General features: G+C 45.8%; 1 long non-coding RNA gene across 1 annotated transcript; it reads left to right on the top strand.

The window, feature by feature from the left end:
* Positions 1–13,897: 13,897 nt before the first annotated feature.
* On the top strand, positions 13,898–14,498 carry LOC125534562 (uncharacterized). The gene is made up of 3 exons (XR_015603720.1): positions 13,898–14,140; positions 14,228–14,323; positions 14,411–14,498. It is a non-coding gene; the product is annotated as an uncharacterized LOC125534562 (long non-coding RNA).
* Positions 14,499–27,742: the final 13,244 nt, after the last annotated feature.

Below are 27,742 nucleotides of genomic sequence, written 5' to 3'. Positions count from 1 at the left end.
TTGACGGGTGAGGCACTGCAGGCAAGCTGGTTTCTGCGATATATATAGGCTCCACTCCGTTTGGACCATCTCTTCTTTTTGCATAGAATGTTATTTGCTCACTACGACTCAAAAGTGAAAACTTCGTCGAAGTAGCTTTTACAAAAATCACTAAAGTAGATTCCTGTTATTAAGCCTTCCTTGTCGCACACTCTAGAGTTCAACTAAAAGTGAAACATATTCGATCATCGCCCATGATTATAAGAAAACTAAGCATGCACAAAGTTCGAACCAAATCTTGTGTGATAACTCTTATCAGAATAAATCGTATGCATTGTAGAGCACATGGTTCAAATAAAAACATGGCAATTTTTATTTTCAGTCCATCATGGGGAAATTCACATGCTACAGCAACATGACCGTGCGTGATCATCGGATAAGCATAACTCTGCGTACCCTAAATAAGACAGGTCAGTGAATTTCCATCAAGCACGCTTATCCCAAGTCGGAGATGGGGAGGGCGTGGTGCTCCCCGCGGCGGCGAACCATGACCTGCCCAGAGAAGAGCCACGACGTTGCCAAACGAGGACATGAAGGACGTTGGCGACTACCGGAATCGTCTTGTTTGCCGACTGTCCAATAGTTTGGCAAGTGTATTTTACTTTGCACCCGAAAAACAAGCCCATGGCCGAGTGCGCTAGGGAAATCATTTGGAAAGAAATTCAAAATCGACATTTCAATGTTTTGCCTAGTATTACACTCGGTAGAGAACGGACTTTGACGAGTGTTTTTAAGAAACACTTGGCAATTGTTTTCCTTTTTTGCATTTTTATTCATTTCTTTTATTTTTCGTCTATCTTTTCTTCTTTTCTTTTCTTCTCTTTTCATCTCTTGACAACATAAGAACTATAAGAAAGGTTGTCCAACAGCAATGCTCAAGGAAGAGAACGATGAGCAATCACAATTGTAGCTGGAACAAACCACCGAATGCGAGATCTGAGATCGTAAGTTTTCACCCTGAAGATCAAGTTTGAGAACAGATGTGTGCATCATGATGATGCAGAGGCCGGGGTCTTTCCCCTTTTCGAAAAAAAGGTCAAGTTTGAGAAATCTCCAAGAAAAGTCTTCAGTAAGGTAAGAGTGCGAAAGTATTTTCTTGTTACTCATTTCTTTGGTTTGTTTGCTGCTCTTATAGTTTAAGAAAATCACACGAATATTTCATTACTTTTTTGCCTTCCTTCTTTTTGCTTCATATGAATTACAAAACAACAACAAAAATTCTATGTCATTGTTGCTGCTCTTTTTGGTTCTTCGTTCTTTTTCAATTGCTTTTTACAGGGTTTTTATGCTTCTCTTGCTCCCAGACTTTAGAGAAAACAAAACGACAAAAACAATTGTGTTTCTAGTTGCATCTTCTTGCGTTTTATGTTTCACAAAACAGAAAACTAGAAATATATTTATCCTGTCTATTTGCTTTTGTGTATTACCGAATGAAGAAGATTTGCTTGTTTCCTTCGGTATAGCTCTACTGTTTTGCAGATTCTAGCTACTAGTGCATAGTCATGGCTGTACTTGCATATTATCATTTCAAAAAATGTTCATTTAGAGCACGGGATAAGCAATAATGATGAAAACTTGACGAGTGTCCGTGGTATAGGGATCAGAATATTATATTTTCTGTCCTTCGCTTGCTTTTGTGTATCCTCTGTGTATGTGGGAAGTTTGTGCAATTATCTGGCTTATCATAAAGAAAAAATTCAAGCCTGTATAGCATGACGGAGACTGAAATTGACATGGTGCCCACTTTCGTCCAATGCACCAATAACACTGCTTTTATGATTACTGCAACGTCCAGAAAAAACTGCAATGTTCCAATCATAGTGGCAGCCAAAATCCAGCACAGTCTCTGAGAGGTGCTTATAGGCATAGGGTCTATATGCATGTGGTTAAAGAGGTGAGTGTATGTGCGTGTATATATAAACATCTGTGTCTATACTGTGTTCTAAAAATAAACTTGAAGACCCAGCGGAATATCCTGTCCTCGAAAAGGATGTGCAGCTAGTGCGTCGGTTGGCTGCTCGCTCGCATGGCTGTCCTCGAAAATCCTGAACTGATTTTCATGTGACTTTCCGTTGCGTCGGTTGGCTGCTCGCTCGAGCACTGCCTTTTGTTGAAAATCGCACCGACAGGGAAAAATTGAGAGCGAGTCAGTGCTGAATGATACAACATAGATGGGCCAGAGTAGAAGGCTGGTCAGTGATATGGCCGACAATGATGAAATGTCATCACTCACCGGCCATATGTACGGGTGGTCAGTGATGACTTCGTCCTCTCAAATTGGACTATCATCTGGTACAGTTATTACCTGCCGACAGTATATATGGTCAATCCCTGATGACTTATTTGTTGACCTGGAATAGTCATCACTGACCAGTAACCACAAACCAGGCAATAATAAAATGGATTCTCATAGTGTCCTCGCAATCTCCTACTCAGCCCAATATTCCCTCTCGATAGTCAATCAAACTAAATCCACCCATATGCTTCGTTATAAAGTGAAAATTGAGTTGATCACTCATACCATTCACGAATACCAAACAACCCTCCCCAAAATATTTTTTGCTTATGAGAAAGTAAAAATAATCTTTTGGTAATACCCTGCATATTTACTTTAAATAGTCAACAAATGCATGCTACTCTCGGTGAATTTCTACACTGTAAAGAAATATATAGATCAAGAAAATATGATCAATTGTGCATCATGCCTTGGTGGTTGTTGTGGCAATTGATGACATGGCTAGGCTGCATTGCTTTTTCTAGCATGGTACAATTATAGATGTTAATATACACGTGCATACACTCACTTCTATAAATGCATTCACGCACGCCCTATTCCTATAAGCACCTCTGGCATACTGAGCCGGTACAACATCTTCAAATTGACGAAGTCACCTCAAGGCACAAGCAAGCCCACCAACGACGTGATGGTTTGATGCAACAACGTCTACTTAAGCGGTCGGTCACTCTGTGGCCAATCCTGAAACAGCTTCGGATGTATGTTTAGCGAGCCATCTCTTTCCTTATCGTAGAAAGAAAAACTTGGACAGCTAAGATATGCAACTTTCTGGGAGCACATTACCATTTTATTCTAGTCACATATATGAATGTCACATCTGCCTTGTCAGTATATATTCATCTAAACTGAAACAACTTATAAGTTTGACACGATTTATTGCATGGTACTCTGTGGGCCATGCGTTTGGTCATCATTTTTTTCTCTCATTATAATCACTTAGATGTGCAATAACTAGAGCACATCTAGATGTGCCCTAGACACACCCTTTCTACAAATATTCCTTTCAATGAAATAATATTATGATTTTCTGGTTACTACAAGATACAAGATGACAAAGATAAGCAAATGGGAGAAGCTTTTGGAGCGGTGGAAGGTACTAAGCCTTGCGTGGCTCCCTTTAGTGTACGTGAGTTGGACAGGGATCGAAACTTTGTGTTGTCGTTCCCCAAGGTTCTTGTTTTCTTCTTTACTTTTTGATGTTTTAGCGAACTAAGTGTTGTCACTTGTCACTACGGGAAACTGGCCCTACCCCGACGGCCAAATCAATGCCGACGGCTGCCGTCGGCCTACTTTGCGCTATGCCGACAGCCACGTCTTGGCCGTCGGCGTATCTTGGCCGTCGGGCTACCACGAGCTAAGCCGACGGCACCCGTCGGCATACATATGTCGTCGGCCCAGCTGCGAACATGGCGACAACAACTGTCGGCATACCCAGGCCGTCGGCATACTCGTGGGCCCGGCGACCCCGCCCGTGACCAGCGGCTAACGTCGTCAAATCTATGCCGACGGCCTGGACGGGCAGCCGTCGGCATATATCGTCATGCCACGTCACCGATCCGCGGCGCACCGTCCACGAGCTAAGCCGACGGCTGCCGTCGGCATACCAGCCACGTCAGCGATCCGCGGCATGCCGCCCGCCACCTAAAACCTGGCCATCTCTATATGTAGACTTTTTTTTCATATGTATTTTTTTAAGCTTTTTTATGTATTATTATATAAACTAACATGTAGCATGTTAAATATAAACATACATATGAATATATATGTAGTTTGTATTTTTTTCATATATTATGAATATATATATATATATGGTTTGTATTTTTTCGAGCACGTTAATAATGTGCGGTCATGTTCTTTTGAATATAGATCATTATATTTTATTAAAATCAAAAACAGCTATGCCGACAAAAGTTTTGTGGCGGTTGCAAACGCCCGACACCCGTCTCCAGAGTGTGACCCCCCTCACGTCCGCGGTGTGCCCCCCTCATGGACGGCGCCGGCACCTGGAGGGGGGAAACGGACGCGTCGGGTCTACACGGTGGATGTAGCTGTGGGTTTGGCCCGGATGTTGCTCCCCGGTGTCCCTACGAGCGACCTGACACAACCGGGTGCAGAGGTCCACTGGTCAAAGCCCGTCCGTGGGAAGTCAAAAGGCTAGATCTCGTGGTCAACCGCTCCACGGTTAGGCGGGACGGGGGCCCTGGGGGTGTAGCAATGCCACCGGAGCATCGTACCGGACCCTCATACATGCGAGGTGGTGTTGTGGCATGTTCAAAGAGGCGACACGCATCTCAGGGGCGTGGCCCCCCTAACGGACGGCGCCGCTGCCGGCACCTGGAGGGGGAAAACGGACGCATCGGGTCTACACGGAGGGGATGTAGCTGTCGGTTTGGCCCGGATGTTGCTCCCAGGTGTCCCTCTGAGCTGACCTAACACAACCGGGTGGAGAGGTCCACTGTTCAAAGCCTGTCCGTGGAAAGTCAAAGGGCAATATCTCGTGGTCAACCGCTCTAGGGTTAGGCAGGACAGGGGCCCTGGGGGGTAGCAATGCCACCGGAGCGTCGCATCGGGCCCTCATACATGTGGGGTGGTGTGGTGGCATGTCCGAAGAGGCGGCATGCGTCTCCGGGGTTTGGCCCCCCTCACGGACGGCGCCACCGCCGGCACTTGGAGGGGGGAAACGGACGCGTCGGGTCTACACGGAGGGGATCTTGCTGTGGGTCTGGCCCGGATGTTGCTCCAAAGTGTTCCTATGGGCTGAACTAACACAACCGGGTGGAGAGGTCCACTGGTCAAATCCCGTCCGTGCAAAGTCAAAGGGCTAGATCCCTTGGTCAAACGCTAAAGGGTTAGACGGGACGGGGGCCCTGGGGTAGCAATGCCACCGGAGCGTCGCACCGGGCCCTCATACATGCGGGGTGGTGTGGTGGCATGTCCGAAGAGGCGGCACGCATCTCCCGGGCGTGGCCCCCCCTAACGGACGGCGATGACACGGTAGTAGCCATTTTGCGGTAACGATGCGGCGTGAATATTATTAAATACTCGGAGCGCGATAAAATCATGAGTTTTTTTGCACAACGTGGGCACATGTGCTATATGAACGATAATATTTTTTTCATAATTTTGGGTGATGGAGAAGTATTCGAAATTTTCCCTCTACGCGGATTGCCCTTCGCGCGTCTACGGTTGTGGCCGGCGGCCTCCAGGGGCTAGCATGCCGCCAAATCTTGCGTAGGCGGCCTCTCACAAGTTTGGAAGTGTTGTGGTGGTTGCAAACGCCCGGCACGCGTGTCCGGGGTGTGCCACCCTCACGGACGGCGCCGCCGCTGGCACCTGGAGGGAGGAAACGGACGCGTCAGGTCTACACGGAGGGGATCTTGTTGTGGGTCTGGCCCGGATGTTGCTCCAAAGTGTTCCTATGGGCTGACCTAACACAACCGGGTGGGGAGGTCCGCTGGTCAAAGCCCGTCCGTGCAAAGTCAAAGGGCTAGATCCCGTGGTCAAACGCTACAGGGCTAGGCGGGACGGGGGCCCTGGGGGTAGCAATGCCACCGGAGCGTCGCACCGGGCCCTCATACATGCGGGCTGGTGTGGTGGCATGTCCGAAGAGGCGGCACGCGTCTCCGGGGTTTGGCCCCCCTCACGGGCGGTGCCACCGCCGGCACCTGGAGGGGGGAAACGGACGCGTCGGGTCTACACGGAGGGGATCTTGCTGTGGGTCTGGCCCGGATGTTGCTCCAAAATGTTCCTATGGGCTGAACTAACACAACCGGGTGGAGAGGTCCACTGGTCAAATCCCGTCCGTGCAAAGTCAAAGGGCTAGATCCCGTGGTCAAACGCTACAGGGTTAGGCGGGACGGGGGCCCTGGGGGGGGGGGGGGGTGGGGTAGCAATGCCACCGGAGCGTCGCACTGGGCCCTCATACATGCGGGATGGTGTGGTGGCATGTCCGAAGAGGCGGCACGCGTCTCCGGGGCGTGGCCCCCCTCACGGACGGCGATGACACGATAGTAGACGGATCAGGCACTCGCATAGTTACCGGATCAGGCACTCGGTAACGGTACCCCTCAGTTAGTTGCTCTCCTATGTATCACCTTTCGCGAGACCATAGAAAAAAATATACGTGATATTTTAGAAAATTGTTGTACAATATAAAAAAAGATCATGTCATTAAAAATAATGTTTCAAACCATTAAAGAAAATGTATGGTACATTTTAAATAATGTTCATGCATGTAAAAAATATGTATAAGAAAACATTAAAATATTTATATAAAATAAGAAAACATTACAAAATTTATACAAAATAAGAAAAGTAAAAATAAAAATATGCCGACGGCTAGCTGCGGCCCTACGAAAGCTTATACGCGGATCGGTGACGTGGATAATAAAAAAGAAAAAAAAGTATGCCGACGGCTAAGCCGTCGGCATAGTTTGTCGGCATAGGTGCCACGTGGCGCCCCAAACTATGCCGAACCCCCCGACCCCGACCTGCGCCGCCGCCGCACCCCCCACCTCCCCCTGCCGCCGCCGCCCTCCCCGCCTCCACCACGCCCGCTGCCCTCCCCGCCTCCACACCCGCGTCGCCGCCCCCGCCTCCACACCCGCCGTCGTCGCCGTCTCCACCCGCCGTCGCCCCGGCCTCCCCCGACCACGCGCTGCACCGGCCTCCCCCGACCCCCCCACTGCGCCGGCCTCCCCCGACCCCGCCGGCGCCCCGGCCTCTCCCGACCCCGCTGGCCGCGGCTCCTGGAGCCGGCCGCGGCTCCGTCCGGCCCCGTCCCTCCCGTCCCCGACCGCCCCTGCCTCACCATCCCCTCCACCGCCTCGCCCCCTGCCACGCCCCTCTCGGTGAGCTACGTTTTTTTTCGTTTTTTTGCATTTTTTGTACTGTTGGATGGATGAATGAATGCATGGATGGATGTTGGATGTTAGATTGTTAGGTTAGATGTTAGATGTTAGGTTGTTAGGTTGATATATAGTTGAATGTTGGATGTTAGGATGTTAGATTGTTAGTTTGCATTATTTTTATCATGATGATCTTGTCATTTGAGATGTGCTCTAAAATTGGTATAAGATGAGTGATTATTTTTATCATGATGATCTTGTCAAAAAAATTGAACCGGACAAAATTTGACACTTGACAAAATAAGATTTTTTCATAGTTTTAAGTGTCAGTGCTTAATGTTAAGTAGCTATGTGAGATGTGCTACAAAATTATGATATGATGAGTGGTTATTTAATCATGATGATCTTGTCAAAAAAATTGAACCGGACAAAATTTGACACTTGACAAAATAAGATTTTTTTTCATAGTTTTAAGTGTCAGTGCTTAATGTTAAGTAGCTATGTGCGATGTGCTGCAAAATTATGATATGATGAGTGGTTATTTAATCATGATGATCTTGCTAAAAAAATTGAAGGACAAAATTTGACACTTGACGAAACATGCTTTTTTTTCATAGTTAAAAGTATCAATGCTTAATGTGAGGTGATGACCTAAAATTTTTTCACTCGGTGTAATTAACAGGATTTGTGGTGTTCCATCTTCGTGGAGTGATTGTCGACGTTGGAGGTGTTGGTCCACGATCGTCCGTCTCCTTTGATCGACTACATCGGAGGGTGAGCGACAATTCCATGACCTCGTCCACTTTTTTTCCATGTCACTAGATTAAATTTTCACATCAAGTCGCGTAACCTAGGTCTCCCATCCAAAAGGGTTGCATCGATAAATATGCATTCAATTGCATATTTATCACCGCAGCTCTTTCAGATTGTCCAGCGCTTTCCACGGACAGCCCGAGGATGTGTAGATTGGGTACGTTGTTCATGCTCTACCCCGTTCCGAGACAGGATTTCGGCGGCGCCTCCCTATTGTTCTCCGGATGCACATTCTCTCGGCATTTTGCCGAGACGTGTATTTGGGGAACAGCGGGGAGGTGCTGCCGTTTTGTCTCGGAATGGGGTAGAGCATGGACAACGTACTCAATCTACACATTCTCGGGTGGGATTAGGACCCATCTTTACCTATTAGAGATGTAGGTGGATTAAATGTCGTTTCTCGTCAACCTTGTAAAAAATAAAATATTGATGTGAGTAATTTAAATGAATCCTTAATTTTGTTGTGTGGCTTCCAATAAAGCAGAGATGGCAGATAATCAGTGGATGTATAGTGGGTTTTTCCGTCGGAATCAAGTAACAACAGAGTGGGTCGAGAAAACTGATGTGTTTTTGAAAGAGATATTCCGTAGTCCAATGAGGATGGTGCCAGAATGCCCGTGTGCTAGATGTAAGAGGCGTATCCACAGAGATAAGAGTGAGATGACTAAGCACCTTCGCACGCATGGATTTATGCTCAACTTTAATATGCCGATAAACTTTGCCCAGCGGGACCGTGGTAGAGAGGATGTGATACGACAACGCGTCGCTGGTTATGAGGACGATGGGGTTAGAGACATGCTAGATGATGTCTTTGCTGCACAGCCGACACCTCCGTCACATTCAGCGAATGAACCGGAGGAGCCGGAGGAAACCGCAAAGGCCTTCCTGGAAATCTTGGCCTCGTCAAAGAAAGCTCTCTATGAGGGTGCCAAGCTGTCTGTGCTGGATGCCATCTCGCAACTGATGGCAGTCAAGGCTGAGTACGGCTATAGCCGAGGTTGCGTCAAAGCATTTCTGGGAGTATGGGCTAACAGCCTGCCTGAGGGCCATGAACTGCCGAAAACCATGTACGGTACGAAGAAAATCATGAAGGCGCTCTCGATGGACTATGAGAAAATACATGTTTGTCCAAAGAATTGCCTTTTGTTTAGGCATGAGTATGCGAATGACAAGTACTGTAGGAAGTGCGGTTCCTCTCGGTATATTGAGGTGGTCGATAAGCATGGTCAGAAGTAGAAGCTAAAAATCCCTGTGAAGGTTCTTCGGTATCTTGATTTTATAAAAAGACTGCAGCGCCTTTTCATCACCGAGGAGTCTGCCAAAATGATGAAGTGGCACAAGGAAGGGAAAAGGTACAATCCAAAAAAAATTGTACATCCATCAGGAGGTGAAGCATGGAAGTCATTCGATATAGAGTACCCGGAGGAAGCAGCCGAGGTTGGGAATGTCAGAATTGCTATAACAGGTGATGGGTTCAATCCATATGGTATGTCGTCTAATCCATACAGTTGTTGGCCCGTATTTGTTATTCCGCTGAATCTCCCTCCCGGCGCCATAATGCAACGCAAGACCTTGTTCCTGTCGCTTATAATTCCGGGGCCTGAATATCCGGGGAAGAATTTGAGTGTGTTTATGCAGCCGTTGGTGGATGATTTGCACCATTCTTGGTACTTCCCGAGGTTGACATACGACCGACATCTGCAGAAAAATTTCTTGATGAAAGTTTGGCTACAATATTGCATGCATGACTTTCCCGGTTATGCCTTGTTCTGCGGATGGTGTACAAGTGGAAAGATGCCTTGCCTAGTGTGCATGCAGGCCTTGATTTTCATTTGGCTAAAGAAGGGTGGCAAGTATGTTGCATTTGACCTGCATCGACAGTTCCTCCCTCCAGACCATCCTGATAGGGAAGACAAGAAGAACTTCACAAAAGGCAAAGTTGTCCATGAAGTAAACGAGATTCCAATGTTTTCTGGTGCGGATGTGCTTGCTCAGCTGAAAGCTCTTAAGCCTTCCGGTGAGGGGAAAGGCAAAGGCAAAGGCAAAGGCAAAGCCACAGGCGAAGACGAGGGCGAGGGCAAAGGAAAAAGTAAAGGGAAAATTTTTGAAGGATATGGTGAGACGCACAACTGGACTCACATTACCCCCTTCACGCAGCTTCCCTATTTTAAGGACCTCAAACTTCCATACAACATAGACGTGATGCACACCGAAAAGAATGTCGCAGAGTCCCTTTTTCACACGATCCTCAACATTTCTGATAAGACAAAGGATAATGTTAATGCTAGAGTTGATCAACAGAATATTTGTGATAGACCACGTCTACACATGCAGCCTCCCACAGGCAGTCGAAAATCTTGGTTCAAGCCAGATGCTGACTTCGTACTTAAAAAGGATCATAAGATGGAGACATTCAAGTGGCTGAAACACGTCATGAAGTTCACTGATGGTTATGCGTCGAATATAAGTAAGGGGGTCAATCTTTCAACGGGCAGAGTGACCGGGCTCAAGAGTCATGACTATCATGTATGGATTGAGCGGATTATGCCGGTGATGGTTCGGGGCTATGTTCCCGAGCGTGTCTGGCGTGTGCTTGCGGAGTTAAGCCATTTCTTCCGCACGCTTTGTGCTAAAGAAGTATGTCCTGAGAAGATAAAAGAAATGCATAAGAAGGCGCCGGAGTTGATATGCAAGCTAGAGAAGATCTTCCCGCCAGGCTTCTTTACTCCGATGACACATCTCCTTTTGCACCTCCCGAACGAGGTATTGTTGGGGGGCCCTGTGCAGAATCGTTGGCAGTACGGCCCTGAGAGACAGAACAAGCATTTGAGACAGAAATGTGGAAACAAAGCTAAGATTGAAGCTTCCATAGTTGAGGCAGTTATCCTAGAGGAGGTGGCAGACCTTAGGACAGCCTACTATCCGGACCATGTTCCCACGTTGCACAATAAGGTGTCTTGATACAATACAGAAGAACCCAAGTATAAACCCAAGTTGCCTCTATTCATCGGGCAAGGTAGTAGGGCTGGATGCTCGAAATCTTATCTCATGCCACGAGATGAGTGGGAGGATGTCATGTTCTATATCTTGCACAACATCAAGGAAGTTGAGGATGAGTGGATGAGGTAATACCTTTGCACCATTCTTTTAGTCAATTCGTTATGTTCACTTTGCCTAGTTCTTATACCGCTTTTCTTATTGTAGTCGATTCGTTGAAGAAGAATGGACGGGAATGCTGCCTCCTTCTGAAGCGGAGGCACTTGCTCTTCTTTGAAAGGGTGCTAATGGAAGGAAAAATTTCGTTGTGTGGTTCATCGAGAAAGTAATTTTTCACACTTTCAATTAAACTCATGCACCCTATAATTTCAATTAAACTCATGCACCCTATAATTTCAATTAAACTTGTAGGGAAATGATCCGACCGAATCAATGGATGAAGAATTGAGATGGGTTTCCATGGGTTTTGATCCTGTCGTCATGACATGTGAAAAGTATGATGTGAATGGGTATCGCTTCCATACAAAGGAGCACCAGAACAGTCGGCCTGATCCCAAAACCATAAATACCGGAGTCTTCACTGAAGGAGATAATAAAGTAGATTACTACGGAAGGGTAGGAAAAATATACGAGCTTACATTCAAACATGGCCGCGAACACCTAAGTCTCACTGTGTTCAAATGCCGATGGTTCGACCCCAAAAAGGGTCTGAGACATACGCCTTCTGTTGGTTTAGTTGAAGTTAAACCATCAACCGTCTATGCCGGAGCTGATCTCTTTATCGCCGCTACCCAAGCCACACATGTATATTATCTGCCTTACCCATGCCAGAAAGAGTACCTAAAGGGTTGGGAAGTTGTGTTCAAGGTGTCGCCGCATGGTAAGCTACCGGACCCGAACGATGATGATTACTACAACATAAACCCCATGACATACGAGGGAGTGTTCTATCAAGAGGAACATGATGACGTGGTCCGAAACAACGAGGATGATGACTTGGGTTATGTTGACCTGGACCCAAACGACGACGACGCACGGATTGATGGTGAGGCAGTTGTGAATCAAAGAGACATAATTATGCTTGAAAAGTTAAATGAAGACGCTGACGATAAGGAAGAGCCTCCACCTCCGTCAGACAACGAAGAAGATATGCGTGATAGTGATGATGAGACCGGTCCACAAATAGATTACAATAGTGATGATTCATATGGGTTCTAGAAAATGTAAGTTCTTTTAATGATCATTACAATAGTATGCTTAATGTGCTCTTCTGGTATTAATGTTTTTCCTGTATGCTTGTTTAATTGATATCCTTACTAATTGTTTATTCTCTTCTTAATGCAGGTTTGCTAATCATGGGCAAGTCCAGCGGCGCTAGTTTCCTTAGTAAATTTAAAGGACTTACTCGGAGTGGACGAGCCCACAAGGTTCCCTCCCGACTACGCGAGGATGACACCTCACAGGGAGGTGGAGGGGTCGGGGGAGGAGACCCTAGAGGAGGCGGTGGGGGGAGAGCCCCTAGAGGAGGAGGAGGTGGGGGGAGAGGCAACCGGGGCAAAAAACTCCGGGCCGTGTCTGAAATAGGAGGGTCTTCTTCGATGCCCTCCTATACAGAGGCACCTTCTGAGTCTGAGGAGGAGGAGTATGTTCCTGATGGCGAGGAGGAGGAGGCCGAGGAGGAGGGTGAGGAGGAGGAGGCCGAGGAGGAGGGTGAGGAGGAGGGCGAGGAGGATGGAGGGGAGGTTGATCCCGCGTTGTGGGGTGACTTGCCACCGGGTTCTTCGCAGGGATGGCTGCATGGTAATGTCGGACTACCTACACCACCTTCTATCGAGGAGCACAAGTGGCTCATTGAACCTGTGGGGACAGAGTAAGTGCCTCTCAATCATATTTTCAACACATGACAACATTTTCTTATTGTACACATGGCAATCATTTGATTCTTTTGCAGAAACTGGATCCTTCGCAGAAAGGGCCGTAAACCGAACGGCCTTATCACTGTCCTGTTGAAGGAGTTTTGGCCTGGCCTATTCTGCCCGCGGCCAGACAGGGACCCGCAGCAGCGGGTTTTGGCCATGAGCTGGGCCCACTACGAGGCTTGCAGCAACGTGGAGTACGGGACGACCGCTAAGGCCGTGACCACCAAATTTTGGGTAAGTTCTCTTCTGAATCACTTGTCTTCAGTTTCGTTCATAGTTTATCATTGAATCACTCAACTCATGCCTTGTTTGCTTCTGGTTTATGCATGATTGCAGCAACTCTATAGAGTTCTTGACGAGCACAAGGCCAGAGCCGACGTGGTCTTGCTTGTGGCTGCGAAGAAGAAAGCTCGTCAGTTGCAGTACGAGGTGCGCTGGGTTGCCGTCTCGCAGTACTACCACTACTACCTGCACCAAAAGATGACCAAAACTCAAGCGCAGAAGCTACGACTTACCTTGAGCAAGGAGCAGTTCATGATGGTAACTATTACTAACTTTTCATTGTTTCAAGCAGTCAACTATATGTTTCGTGCTCACATGTCATGCTTCCAAAATTTGCATAGGTTGTTCCTCGTTGGTGCTATGGAAGGCATGACGGATGGGCGAGTTTGGTGGATAGGTGGCTCGGCGCCGATGCAGAGTTTGCTGCCAAGAGCATCAAGGCCCGGGCTAACCGTGGAGACGACGGGACACACGGCCAAGGAAACAGGAACCACTGGGGCTTCAAGGCCATGAAGGTATATCTATGTGCATGATACATTTTTGTTCTTCTTTACGTCATGTTCTTATGTATGGCTGACTTCTATTTGACGTTGTAGGAGGACAAGTTGAAGAGGCCGCTCTCAGACATGGAGTCGTGGAAGCTGGCCTGCGAGCGGAGTCATCACAAGGAGGGCGAGAGCCAGTACTACGGCAAGACCGAGGAGCACCTGGGGTCTTACATTCATCACTATCAGGAGTTGCATCCGGATGTTCCTGTTGCTGAGGTCGCCCAGTCTCAGATTGACGACACGGCGGTGGTGGCCATCCAGGGGAAGAAGAATGGCCGGTATCCGTGTTTCGATGGCTTGATCACTCCTTCGATCTCGTACACACAGCTTCGGGCTACCAACCAGAGCCAGTTAGAGAGTACGGGGCATTCACAGACTCCCTTAGCCCACCAGCATGCTGTAAGTACTTCCTCTTTATCTTTTTCTATCTTGCATTCTCAGTTTATTTTCAGCATTGCTCACTTAGAAACAACCTAAATTATGTAGGCATATAAGGAGTTTGTCGAGCATAGGAATCTCGAGGTGCGGGAGTACTTGAAACGAGTGAAGGCAAACGATGATTACAACCGTCAGATGATGACGGTTAGTTTTGCCCTCTTAAAACCAAGCTAAATTTTTGCACTTTCATTCCTTCTGATCTTCTAGTTTGCTTGTTTAACTAACATTCAGGCTATGTTGGCGTCTTGGACTAACCGCACAGATCCACCACAAATGGGACCCCCACCACCACCTGCGGGAGAACCCCCACACGTGCCCACGTTCGATGAATGGGTGGCACTAGGCAGTGATGGTCCGGTTAGTACATTTGCCTAACTACTAGCAAACTAGTTCTCGTTCATGAAACACTATCATATCATATTTACCGTTAGAATCTTTTCTGAAACATGTAGGGGACCGGTGGCTCGACTCCTGCTCCGTCGACCCCAGTCACTCCGATCTGGCAGAGTGGTGGTGGTCGTGATGGCGGTTTTGGCGGAGGTGGTGGGGGTGGTTTTGGCAGAGGTGGTGCTTTTGGCGAAGGTGGTGGTTTTGGCGGAGGTGCTCTTGCTTGATGATTCCGTGCATGTGGCCATCGTGCCATGCCTTTCATATTCCTACTTTTATCATGTTTCATGTCTTGCACTACTTTTATGTTCATGAACTTCCGTCGGTGATGATCTTTAGATGATGTGATGAACTTGAGTATGTTTAGATGATGATGGTGAGCTTGAGTATGTTTAGATGAACTTGAGTATGTTTACATGATGAATTGTCATATTTCTGCATAATTTCATATTGTTCTGTTTTGAAATGCTGTCAAATGAATTGGAAAAGAGAAAACAGGGGAAAAAAACTATGCCTACGGCAAAGCCGTCGGCATATATACGCCCAGGAGTTACCAGGGCTTGCCACGTGGCACATCTATGCCTACAACAAAGCCGTAGGCATATATGAAAATCTATGCCATAGGCATAGCCCTGCTGCCAGGAGAACCCAGGAGCTGCCACGTGGCAGAGATATGCCAACGGCAAAGCCGTCGGCATAGATTCATCTATGCCTACGGCTTTGCTGTAGGCATAGCCCTGCGACGTGGCATTGCGTGATTCGTCAGCGCTTTTGACGGCGCCGTCCGTTGCCGTCAGACGAAAAACACTGCCGACGGCTATACTATGCCGACGGCTAACGTCAGGCCGTCGGCATAGGCCCCTATGCCGACGGCTATACTATGTCGACGGTCTGACAAGACTACGCTGACGACATCTACGCCGACGGGGCTATGCCGACGGCAGCCGTAGGCATAGATCTATGCCGACGGCCTAGGGGCCTATGCCGACGGCCCGTGGCCGTAGGCATAGCCCGCGAGTCCGGTAGTGTGTCCGATGATGATGAAGAGGAGAGCCGTGAGCAAGCTTCATCACGTTTGATGCCTCAAAATATACTTGTCATGTTTTCTTTTCTAAAACACAAACTTTTCCCATTGGAAACCGATTTTGATGTATATCTAGTTCGCGGTACCCATCTACCTCGCTGTGTTTGGTTAGAAACAAAATCAAGCAACCTATAACAGTACTGGTAAAGAAATTTAACTCGGTTGAGTTGGCCAAGCAATCTACAACTTTAAGTTATGGGAGTGATGGATTAATTCTTGTGGGCTACCGGTGGCTCGTCCAACCATCAACAAACCTTTGATAATTGTTGAGACTTGATAATGAGATGGCACGTGTTGTAGATCCAACAACAGGCAAAAGCAACACACGCACAGAATTCCTTTGAAGGCATTGTCTTGGAGGCATGATGCACTCCATGAGGAGAACACATGTTGTAGACTTTGTTTCCACACTAATTCTTGCATCCCTCTGGAAAGTATTGCTTTTTGGTGCACCGACAATTATTTTCTTGTGGGGTGGTTCCCTGACTAGTGACTACTATGTGGGGTGTTCCATCTTTGTTGGCATCTTATTGATATTTAGTGGTGCAGTTTGTCACATTACCGATGGCAGGTTTTCGTAATGCTAGCCACTACAGCACATATTTTGCCTTCTGCAAGCCCCTCGGCATTTGGTGTTGGAGTAGGGAGTCCAAATATCTTAAACCTCATAAACTATATTTTTTTTAGGGGAGTGGGAAGAGCTTGTGACGACTTTATAAATTAGGTGATGTAAGAGAACGCAGGATTTTCCCACACAAAAATGAGGAGTCTGAGGAGTCTTCTTGATCAAGGAAAAATGATGATATTTATCGGGCACCTTTAATTGTTTTTATTGTAAGCAATTTAGTAATAAACAAGAAAATATGACTGCACGACATTGGAACATCCCCAATCACCGCGGCCAATGCGTCTCCGAGATCCAGAACACCAAGTGTTAGATCTGAAGCCATGACCGGTCGAGTGACTCACACAGGAAACTGTAGGAGCAGGAAGCAAGTATGACACAAGAGGCCAAGATGTTTCTCTTTGATCGAAACAAAAGGTGCCCCATAAACAAGGAAGTATGGTAAGGGAGGATGCATTGTTGTGCGTCGACAAACTAGAGGAACAGGAAGCGAAAATGCCAAATGTTAAACAAGGAATATACCTATTGCGCCATTTTATATTTTATAAATGATGGTAATTAATGTAGGAATGGGGGAGTGCTAGCTAGGGCATCGCAACGTCATTAGTACGTTGATTGCGCCAAACTAAAAACAAAGATGGGTGAGTTTTGGGGGAAGTCCGCACGCCCGCCACATCGGACTCCGACACACCCAGCCCACGCAAAACCCCCTATATGAGCCCTTTGCCCCCACTTTGTCCCTCCCTTCATTCTCCATATCCGCAGCCACTAAGACCACTGGTTCCTCTACACCACTCCGGACACAGCCCGGTTCTTGCCAGACTACAGCTCCTCCACCCAGGCCCCTTGTGTTTCCCCGTTGTTGCACTTCCGGTTCTATCCACAACCTAGCTACTACCCGCCCCCTGTTGATGTCGTCCATGCCGAACACTGATGACCCACAATTATAGGTGATAAATTGTAGTCCTTTCAATAAGTTAGAGTGTCGAACCCAACGAGGGGCTGAAGGAAATGACAAACGGTTTTCAGCAAGGTAACCTCTGCAAGCACTGAAATATCGGTACAAATAGTTTAATAGCATGGTAACTTGTAACGAGAAACAAGTAGAAATTGTAACAAAGGTGCAGCAAGATAGCCCAATCCTTTTTATAGAAAAGGACAGGCTGAAACGTTCTCTTATAGTAAGCAAAGCGTCCTCGAGGACACACGGGAATGTCATCTAGTCACTTTCTTCATGTTTATTTGATTCGCATTCGCTACTTTGATAATTTGATATGTGGATGGACCGGTACTTGGGTGTTGTTCTTACTTGAACAAGCCCCCCACTTATGATTACCCCTTCTCGCAAGCATCCACAACTAAGAAATAAGAATTAAGATAAATCTAACCATAGCGTAAAACATATGGATCCAAATCAGCCCCGTGCGAAATAAGGCATAAACTAGTGTGTAAACTTCTATCACTCTAGCAACCCATCATCTACTTATTACTCCATAATGCCTTCCTTTAGGCCCAAGTATGGTGAAGTGTCATATAGTCGATGTTCACATGACACCACTAAAGGAAGCAACAAACTACATATCATCAAAATATCGAATGAATACCAAATTCACATGATTACTTATAACAAGACTTCTTCCATGTCCTCAAGAACAAAAGTAAGTACATACAAATCATATTCATGTTCATGATCAGAGGGGTATTGAATATTATTAAGGATCTGAATATATAATTTTCCACCAAATAAATCAACTAGCATCAACTACAAGATGTAATCAACACTACTAGCAACCCACAGGTACCAATCTGAGGTTTTGAAACAGAGATTGAATATAAGAGATGAACTAGGCTTTGAGATGAGATGTTATTGGTGAAGATGTTGATGAAGAATTGGTCCTCCCATGATGAGAGGGTTGTTGGTCATGTTGATGGCTTCGCTTTCCCCCTCCCGGTGGGAAGTATTCCCAGTGGAATTGCTCCGGCGGAGAGCAAAAGTGTTCCTGCCCAGTTTCCGCCTCGAGATGGTGGCGCTTCGTCCCGAAAGTCTTCTCTTGATTTTTTTCTAGGGAAAATGGCATCATATAGGAGAAGATGGTCCTCGTGGGCCAGCCAATGGCCCCACAAGGTACTAGGGCGCGCCTAGTGGGGTGGCTGCACCCTAGTGCCATGTGGGCATCTGGTGGGTCCTCTATGGTACTTCTTTGCTCCCGTATTTTTAATATATTCCATAAAATATCTCCGTGAAATTTCCGCTCATTTGGAGTTGTGCAGAATAGGGATATCTGATATAGCTTTTTCAGGTCCAGAATTCCAGCTGTCAGCAATCTACCTCTTCAAGTAAATCTTGCAAATTAAAAGAGAAAAGGCATTAGAATTGCACGACAAAATGTTATATTGTTCAAAACCATTATAAATAACAGTAGAAAAACCTAATGCAAAATGGACGGATCAACTCCCGCAAGCTTAGACCTCGCATGTCCTCGAGTGAAAGCTGATATCGATAATCACGACCACATGTTAAGAGAGAGGTGTCCATAAAAACAAATATAGACATAGTAGCATCATGATCATTATCATAGCCGCAACATATTATCATAAAACTTCTCAAGATCAAGTAACAATTCATCACAACAATGAAGTATAAAGCATAAACTTTCTTGAAAACTACCAAACTATGTTATTAGTCAACAAAGCAATTACTATTCATCATATTCTCAGGAAGGCTCTCATGTAAGAGCTTTTTGTTTAGCAAGTCCACATCCTCAACTATCATTTAATTAGTCTCATATGATTGCTGACACTCGCGAAATATATGAGACTTATATGGAGCAAAAGTTTCAGTCAGACACATAGAAAGATAGAGGTTTATAGTCTCGCCTCCCTACTCATTTACCTAAAGGTTAATGTCAACAATAATAAATCATGATCACTAATATCCAATGGGATATATATTCCTAGATCTTTCCCTACCACATGATGCTTGCAAAGAGAAAAATGAAAAAGGAATAGAGAAGAACACTGTTGACTTGCATAAAAAGTAAATACAGAAAAGTAAAAGATAGGCCATTCGCAGAAGGAAGCAGTGGTTGTCATGCACTTTTTATTTTTTTGATGTGCAAGCTTTTAGTGTAAAGGAACATCACTTTATATTGCCCGTTTTGATAGCAACCTTTATTATGAAATCTGTCGCTTTTATTTCTTTACCATCACAAGATTGTACAAAGCTTATTTTCCCTTACAATAAAAGATCATGCATATTTAGTAGCAATTTTTATTGCTTTATGCACTGATGACAACTTAGTTGAAGGTGATGTGTGTTGTAGATCCAACAACAACAATGCATATATGGAATTGTAGTCACATATCTGTATGTCACTGCCTTATAGACATACTTATTTACCAGTATATATTCACCTAAAATGAAACACCTTAACAAATTTGACATGATTTATTGTAAGGTGCTCTGTGGGGCAAGCTTGTATAAAACATTTTTTTACGTCATTATAACTTCTCCAAACATTCCTTGCAATTACTTAATGTTATGACATTTCAATAACTACAAAACAGAAGATGAAAAAGATAAGCAAACGAGACAAGCTTTCGGAGCAGCGGCAAGTACTAGGCTTTGTGGTGGAAACAGAAGATGACAAAGAGCCAAGGAAGCGTGCTATTTTTGCGTGACGGCTTTGTGTACCTACCGTACGTGAGTTGGGCCCTGGTACACTGGTAGTCCGGTATGTGATTTGGAAACTAGTACACTAGACTGTGAGGTTTTACCAAACTTAGTCTTGTGCCTTGTCTGGTGATGAAGAAGAGGAGGGGCTTGAGTAAAGTAATCACGTTTTATTGAAGCGTTATAATGTACTTGTCATGAGTCTATCGTGTTGACTCTTGATGACATGGCATGTCTATGTAGCCAGCAGCTGGCTATACTATTAACCATGCTTTTAGAACAAGTACAATAAGATGATGTAGGCGAGTTGTAAGACATTAAATATTATATTTTTGGTTAATTGGAAGAGACAGAAGAGAAGAGAGAAGAGAAGGGGCTACTAATTAACAGCCGGCTGCAGCACATGCTTCTAGACACTTTGTGTGAGAGCGAGGTGGGCCATGTATCAACAAAGTGTTAGGGATCGTAGCAGAAATTTAAAATTTTCTATGCATCACCAAGATCAATCTATGGAGTAATCTAGCAACGATGGGAAGGGGAGTGCATCTACATACCCTTGTAGATCGCTAAGCGGAAGCGTTGCAAGAACGCGGATGAAGGAGTCGTACTCGCAGCGATTCAGATCGCGGTTGATTCCGATCTAAGCGCCGAACCACGGCGCCTCCGCGTTCAACACACGTGCAGCTCGGTGACGTCTCCTACGCCTTCATCCAGCAAGGGAAGAAGGAGAGGTTGGGGAAGACTCCGTACAGCAGCAGCATGACGGCGTGGTGGTGGTGGAGGAGCGCGGAACTCCAGCAGGGCTTCGCCAAGCACTACGAGAGACGAGGAGGGAGAGAGGTAGGGCTGCGCCAACAGGAGAAGAACTTCGTGTGTTGGGCTGCCCCTTTGCCTCCACTATATATAGGGGGAGAGGGAGGGTTGCGCCCCCACCTAGGGTTCCCACCCCAAGGGGTGCGGCAGCCCTAGATCCCATCTAGGGTGGCGGCCACAAGGGGGAGAGGGGGAGGCGCACCTGGGGTGGGCCTTAGGGCCCATCTGCCCTAGGGTTTGCCCCCCTCCCCTCTAGGAGGCGCCTTGGGCCTTGGTGGGAGGCGCCCCAGCCCACCTAGGGGCTGGTCCCTTCCCACTATTGGCCCATGTAGACCTCCGGGGCTGGTGGCCCCACCTGGTGGACCCCCGGACCCCTCCGGTGGTCCTGGTACACTACCGTTGATGCCCGGAACACTTCCCGTGGCCAAAACCATACTTCCTATATATATCAATATTTACCTCCGGACCATTCCGGAACTCCTCGTGACGTTCAGGATCTCATCTGGGAATCCGAACAACATTCGGTAACCGCGTACATACTTTCCCTATAACCCTAGCGTCATCGAACCTTAAGTGTGTAGACCCTATGGGTTCGGGAGTCATGCAGACATGGCCGAGACAACTCTCCGGTCAATAACCAACAGCGGGATCTGGATACCCATGTTGGCTCCCACATGCTCCACGATGATCTCATCGGATGAACCACGATGTCAAGGATTCAATCAATCCCGTATACAATTCCCTTTGTCTATCGGTACGATACTTGCCCGAGATTCGATCGTCGGTATCCCGATACCTTGTTCAATCTCGTTACCGGCAAGTCTCTTTACTCGTTCCGTAACACATCATCCCGTGATCAACTCCTTGGTCACATTGTGCACATTATGATGATGTCCTACCGAGTGGGCCCAGAGATACCTCTCCGTTACACGGAGTGACAAATCCCAGTCTCGATTCGTGCCAACCCAACAGACACTTTCAGAGATACCCGTAGTGTACCTTTATAGCCACCCAGTTACATTGTGATGTTTGGCACACCCAAAGCACTCCTACGGTATCCGGGAGTTGCACAATCTCATGGTCTAAGGAAATGATACTTGACATTAGAAAAGCTTTAGCATACGAACTACATGATCTTTGTGCTAGGCTTAGGATTGGGTCTTGTCCATCACATCATTCTCCTAATGATGTGATCCCGTTATCAACGACATCCAATGTCCATGGTTAGGAAACCGTAACCATCTATTGATCAACGAGCTAGTCAACTAGAGGCTTGCTAGGGACATGGTGTTGTCTATGTATCCACACATGTATCTGAGTTTCCTATCGATACAATTCTAGCATGGATAATAAACGATTATCATGAACAATGAAATATATAATAATAACTAATTTATTATTGCCTCTAGGGCATATTTCCAACAGTCTCCCACTTGCACTAGAGTCAATAATCTAGTTCACATCGCCATGTGATTAACACTCACAGGTCACATCGCCATGTGACCAACATCCAAGAGTCTACTAGACTCAATGATCTAGTTCACATCACTATGTGATAAACACTCAAAGAGTTCTGGGTTTGATCATGTTATGCTTGTGAGAGAGGTTGTAGTCAACGGGTCTTGCCATATTCAGATCCCTATGTATTTCGCAAAACTTTATATGGTAGATGCTGCTACCACGTTCGACTTGGATCTATTCCAAATTTTTGCTCCATTATACGTATCCGGTATCTCTACTCAGAGCTATCCGGATAGGTGTTAAGCTTGCATCGACGTAACTCTTTACGTCGAACTCTTTATCACCTCCATAACCGAGAAACATTTCCTTATTCCTCTAAGGATAATTTTGACCGCTATCTGGTGATCTACTCCTAGATCACCTTTGTACCCTCTTGCCAGACATGTGGCAAGGCACACATCAGGTGCGGTACTCAGCATGGCATACCGTATAGAGCCTATGACAAAAGCATAGGGGACGACCTTCGTCCTTCCTCTTTCTTCTGCCGTGGTCAATCTTTGAGTCTTACTTAACTTCACACCTTACAACTCAGGTAAGAACCCCTTCTTTGACTGATCTATTTTGAACTCCTTCGAAAACATGTCAAGGTGTGCGTTCTTTGAAAGTATCATCAGGTGTCTTGATCTATCTCTATAGATCTTGATGCCCAATATGTAAGCAGTTTTATCCAGGTCTTCCTTTGAAAATCACTCTTCAAACAACCGTTTATGCTTTCCAGAAATTCTACATTATTTCGGATCAACAATATGTCATCTCACATATACTTATCAGAAATGTTGTAGTGCTCCCACTCACTTTCTTGTAAATACAAGTTTCTAGCAAACATTGTATAAACCTAAAATATTTGATAACTCCATCAAAGCATATATTCCGACTCCGAGATGCTTGCTCTAGTCCATAGAAGGATTGCTAGAGCCAGCATACCTTTTAGCATCCTTAGGATCGACAAAACCTTTTATTGTATCACATACAACATTTTCTTACGAAAACTCATAAGAAAACTTGTTTCGACATCCATCTGTCAGATTTCATAATCGAAAAATACAGCTAATGCTAACATGATTCCGACGGACTTAAGCATCGCTACGGGTGAGAAATTCTCATCGTAGTCAACTCCTTGAACTTGTGAAAAGACTCTTTCCCACAAGTCGAGCTTCATAGACGGTAACATTACCGCCCACGTCCGTCTTCTTCTTAAAGATCCATTTATCTCAATGGCTTGCCGATCATCGGGCAAGTCCACCAAAGTCCATACTTTGTTCTGATATATGGATCCTATCTCGGATTTCATGGCTTCTAACCATTTGTCGGAATACAGGCCCATCATCGCTTCTCCATAGCTCATAGGTTCATTGTTGTCTAACAACATGATATCTAAGACAGGATTACCGTACCACTCAGGAGTAGTACATATCCATGTCGACCTACGAGGTTTGATAGCAACTTGATCCGAAGCTTCATGATCACTATCATTAACTTCCTATTCAACAGACGTAGGCGCCACAGAAAACATCTTTCTGTGTTGCATCACTCTCTGATTGAAGTAAAGGTTCGACAACCTCATCAAGTTCTATCTTCCTCCCACTCAATTCTTTCGAGAGAAACTCCTTCTCGAGAAAGGACCCGTTCTTGCGACAAACAATTTGCCCTCAGATCTGAGATAGAAGGTATACCCAACTGTCACCTTTGGGTATTCTATGAAGATGTGTTTGTCCGCTTTTTGGTTCGAGCTTCTCCGGTTGAAGCCTTAAGCATCGCAGCCCAAACATTAAGAAACGACAACTTTGGTTTCTTTCCAAACCAATGTTCATATTTCGTCGTCTCAACGGACTTAGATGGTGTCCTATCTAAAGTGAATGCAGCTGTCTCTAACGCATACCCTCAAAATGAAAACGGTAGATCGGTAAGAGAAATCATAGATCGCACCATATCTCATAGGGTTCGATTACGATGTTTGGACACACCATTACCCTGTGGTGTTCCAGGTGGCTTCAACTGTGAAACAATTCCACAATATCTTAAGTGATTGCCAAACTCGTAACTCAGAAATTCACATCGATCAGATCGTAGGAATTTGATCTTCTTGTTATGATGGTTCTTAGCTTCACTCTGAAATCACTTGAACTTTTCAAATGTTTCAGACTTGTGCTTCATTAAGTAAATATACCTATATCTACTGAAATCGTCAGTGAAGATGAGAAAATAGCGCTATCCACTGCACGCTTCAATTCTCATTGGATCACACGCATCAGCATGTATGATTTCCAACAAGTCACTTGCCCGTTTCATTGTACCTGAAAATGGGGTCTTAGTCATCCTGCCCATGAGGCATGGCTCGCATGTGTCAAGCGATTCAAAATCAAGTGACTCCAAACATCCATCGATATGGAGTTTCTTCATGCATCTTACGCCAATATGACCTAAGCGGCAGTGCCACAAGAAAGTGGTACTATCATTATTAACTCTGCATCTTTTGGCGTGAACATGTGTATTACCATGACCGAGATTCAATGAACCATTCACATAGGGTGCATGACCATGAAAGGTATTATTCATGTAAACAGAATAACCAGTATTCTCTAACTTAAATGAATAACCGTATTGCAATGAACATGATCTAATCATATTCATGCTCAACATAGACACCTGATAACATTTATCTAGGTTCAATACTAATCCCGAAGGCAGATGGAGCGTGCGATGGTGATCTCATCAACTTTGGAAAACACTTCCAACACACATCGTCACCTCGCCCTTAGCCAGTCTCCTTTTAGTCCGTAGCTTTTGCTTCAAGTCATCAATAATAGCAACTAAACCGGTATCCAATACCCAGGTGCTACCAGGAGTACTAGTGAGGTACACATTAATAACACGTATATACTTTGTTGAAGTTGCCAGCCTTCTTATCTACCATGCATTTGGGGTAATTCCGCTACCAGTGACCGTTCCCCTTACAATAGAAGCACCCAGTCTTGGGTTTGGGTTCAACCTTGGGTTCCTTCACTGGAGCGGCAACTGGTTTGCCATCCATGAAGTTTCCCTTCTAGACCTTGCCCTTCTTGAAACCAGTGGTATTGTTAAACCATCAACACTTGATGCTCCTTCTTGATTTCTACCTTTTGCGGTCTTAAGCACCGCGAACAGCTCCGGGATCAACTCCATCCCTTGCATGTCATACTTCATCACGAAGATCTAGTAGCTTAGTGATAGTGGCTAGAGAACTCTATCAATCACTATCTTATCTGGAAGCTTAACTCCCACTTGATTTAAGTGATTGTAGCACCCAGACATTCTGAGCACATGCTCACTAGCTGAGCTATTCTCCTCCATCTTGTTGGCAAAAGAACTTGTCAGAGGTCTCATACCTATCAACACGGGCATGAGCCTGAAATCCCAATTTCAGCTCTTGGAACATCTCATGTGTCTTATGGCATTCAAAACGTCACTGGAATCCCGATTCTAAGCCGTAAAGTATGGTGCACTAAACTATCAAGTAGTCATCAGGATGTGTCTGTCAGGTGTTCACAACATCCACAGACGACGTTGTAGGAGTTTGTACATCGAGCGGTGCATCAAAGACGTAAGCCTTCTGTGTAGCAGTGAGGACACTCCTCGGACTACGGACCCAGTCCACATCATTGCTTACAATATCTTTCAACTTGGTCTTTCTCTAGGAACGTATTGAAACAGGGAGCTACAACGTGAGCTATTTATCTACAACATATTTGCAAAGACAATTTAGACTATGTTCATGATAATTAAGTTCATCTAATCAAATTATTTAATGAACTCCCACTCAGATAGACATCCCTCTTCTCATCTAAGTGAAGCATGATCCAAATCGACTAGGCCGTGTCCGATCATCACGTGAGATGGACTAGTCATCAACGGTGAACATCTCATGTTGATCGTATCTTCTATACGACTCATGTTCGACCTTTCGGTCTTCCGTGTTCCGAGGCCATGTTTGTACATGCTAGGCTCGTCAAGTCAACCTAAGTGTTTCGCTTGTGTTCCGAGGCCATGTCTGTAAATGCTAGGCTCGTCAACACCCGTTGTATTCGAACGTTAGAATCTATCACACCCGATCATCACGTGGTGCTTCGAAACAACGAACCTTCGGAACGGTGCATAGTTAGGGGGGAACACTTTTCTTGAAATTTTAGTGAGGGATCATCTTATTTAAGCTACCGTCGTTCTAAGCAAATAAGATGTAAAACATGATAAATATCACATGCAATCAAATAGTGACATGATATGGCCAATATCATTTTGCTCCTTATGATCTCCATCTTTGGGGCTCCATGATCATCGTTGTCACCGGCATGACACCATGATCTCCATCATCGTGTCTTCTTGAAGTTGTCTCGTCATCTATTACTTCTACTACTATGGCTAACACTTTAGCAATAAAGTAAAGTAATTACATGACGTTTATGTTGACACGCAGGTCATAAATAAATTAAGACAACTCCTATGGCTCCTGCCGGTTGTCATACTCATCGACATGCAAGTCGTGATTCCTATTACAAGAACATGATCAATCTCATACATCACATATATCATTCATCACATCCTTTTGGCCATATCACATCACATGGCACATGCTGCAAAAACAAGTTAGACGTCCTCTAATTGTTGTTGCAAGTTTTTACATGGCTGCTATAGGTTTCTAGCAAGAACGTTTCTTACCTACGCCAAAACCACAACGTGATATGCCAATTTCTATTTACCCTTCATAATGACCCTTTTCATCGAATGCGGTCCGACTAAAGTGGGAGAGACAGACACCCGCTAGCCACCTTATGCAACTAGTGCATGTCAGTCGGTGGAACCAGTCTCACGTAAGCGTACGTGTAAGGTCGGTCCGGGCCGCTTCATCCCACGATGCCGCCGAATTAAGATAAGACTAGTAACGGCAAGTAAATTGACAATATCAACGCCCACAACTGCTTTGTGTTCTACTCGTGCATAGAAACTACGCATAGACCTAGCTCATGATGCCACTGTTGGGGATCGTAGCAGAAATTTAAAATTTTCTACACATCACCAAGATCAATCTATGGAGTAATCTAGCAACGATGGGAAGGGGAGTGCATCCACATACCCTTGTAGATCGCTAAGAGGAAGCGTTGCAAGAACGCGGATGAAGGAGTCGTACTCGCAGCGATTCAGATCGCGGTTGATTCCGATCTAAGCGCTGAACCACGGCGCCTCTGCGTTCAACACACGTGCAGCTCGGTGACTTCTCCTACGCCTTGATCCAGCAAGGGGAGAAGGAGAGGTTGGGGAAGACTCCGTCCAGCAGCAGCACGACGGCGTGGTGGTGGTGGAGGAGCGCGGAACTCCAGCAGGGCTTCGCCAAGCACTACGAGAGACGAGGAGGGCGAGAGGTAGGGCTGCGCCAACAGGAGAAGAACTTCGTGTGTTGGGTTGCCCCTTTGCCTCCACTATATATAG

Source organism: Triticum urartu, chromosome 5A (assembly GCF_056163025.1).
Source record: "Triticum urartu cultivar PI428250 chromosome 5A, HENAU_Tu73, whole genome shotgun sequence".
Lineage (NCBI taxonomy): Eukaryota > Viridiplantae > Streptophyta > Magnoliopsida > Poales > Poaceae > Triticum > Triticum urartu.
This window is presented reverse-complemented; position numbering and strand designations above follow the sequence as displayed.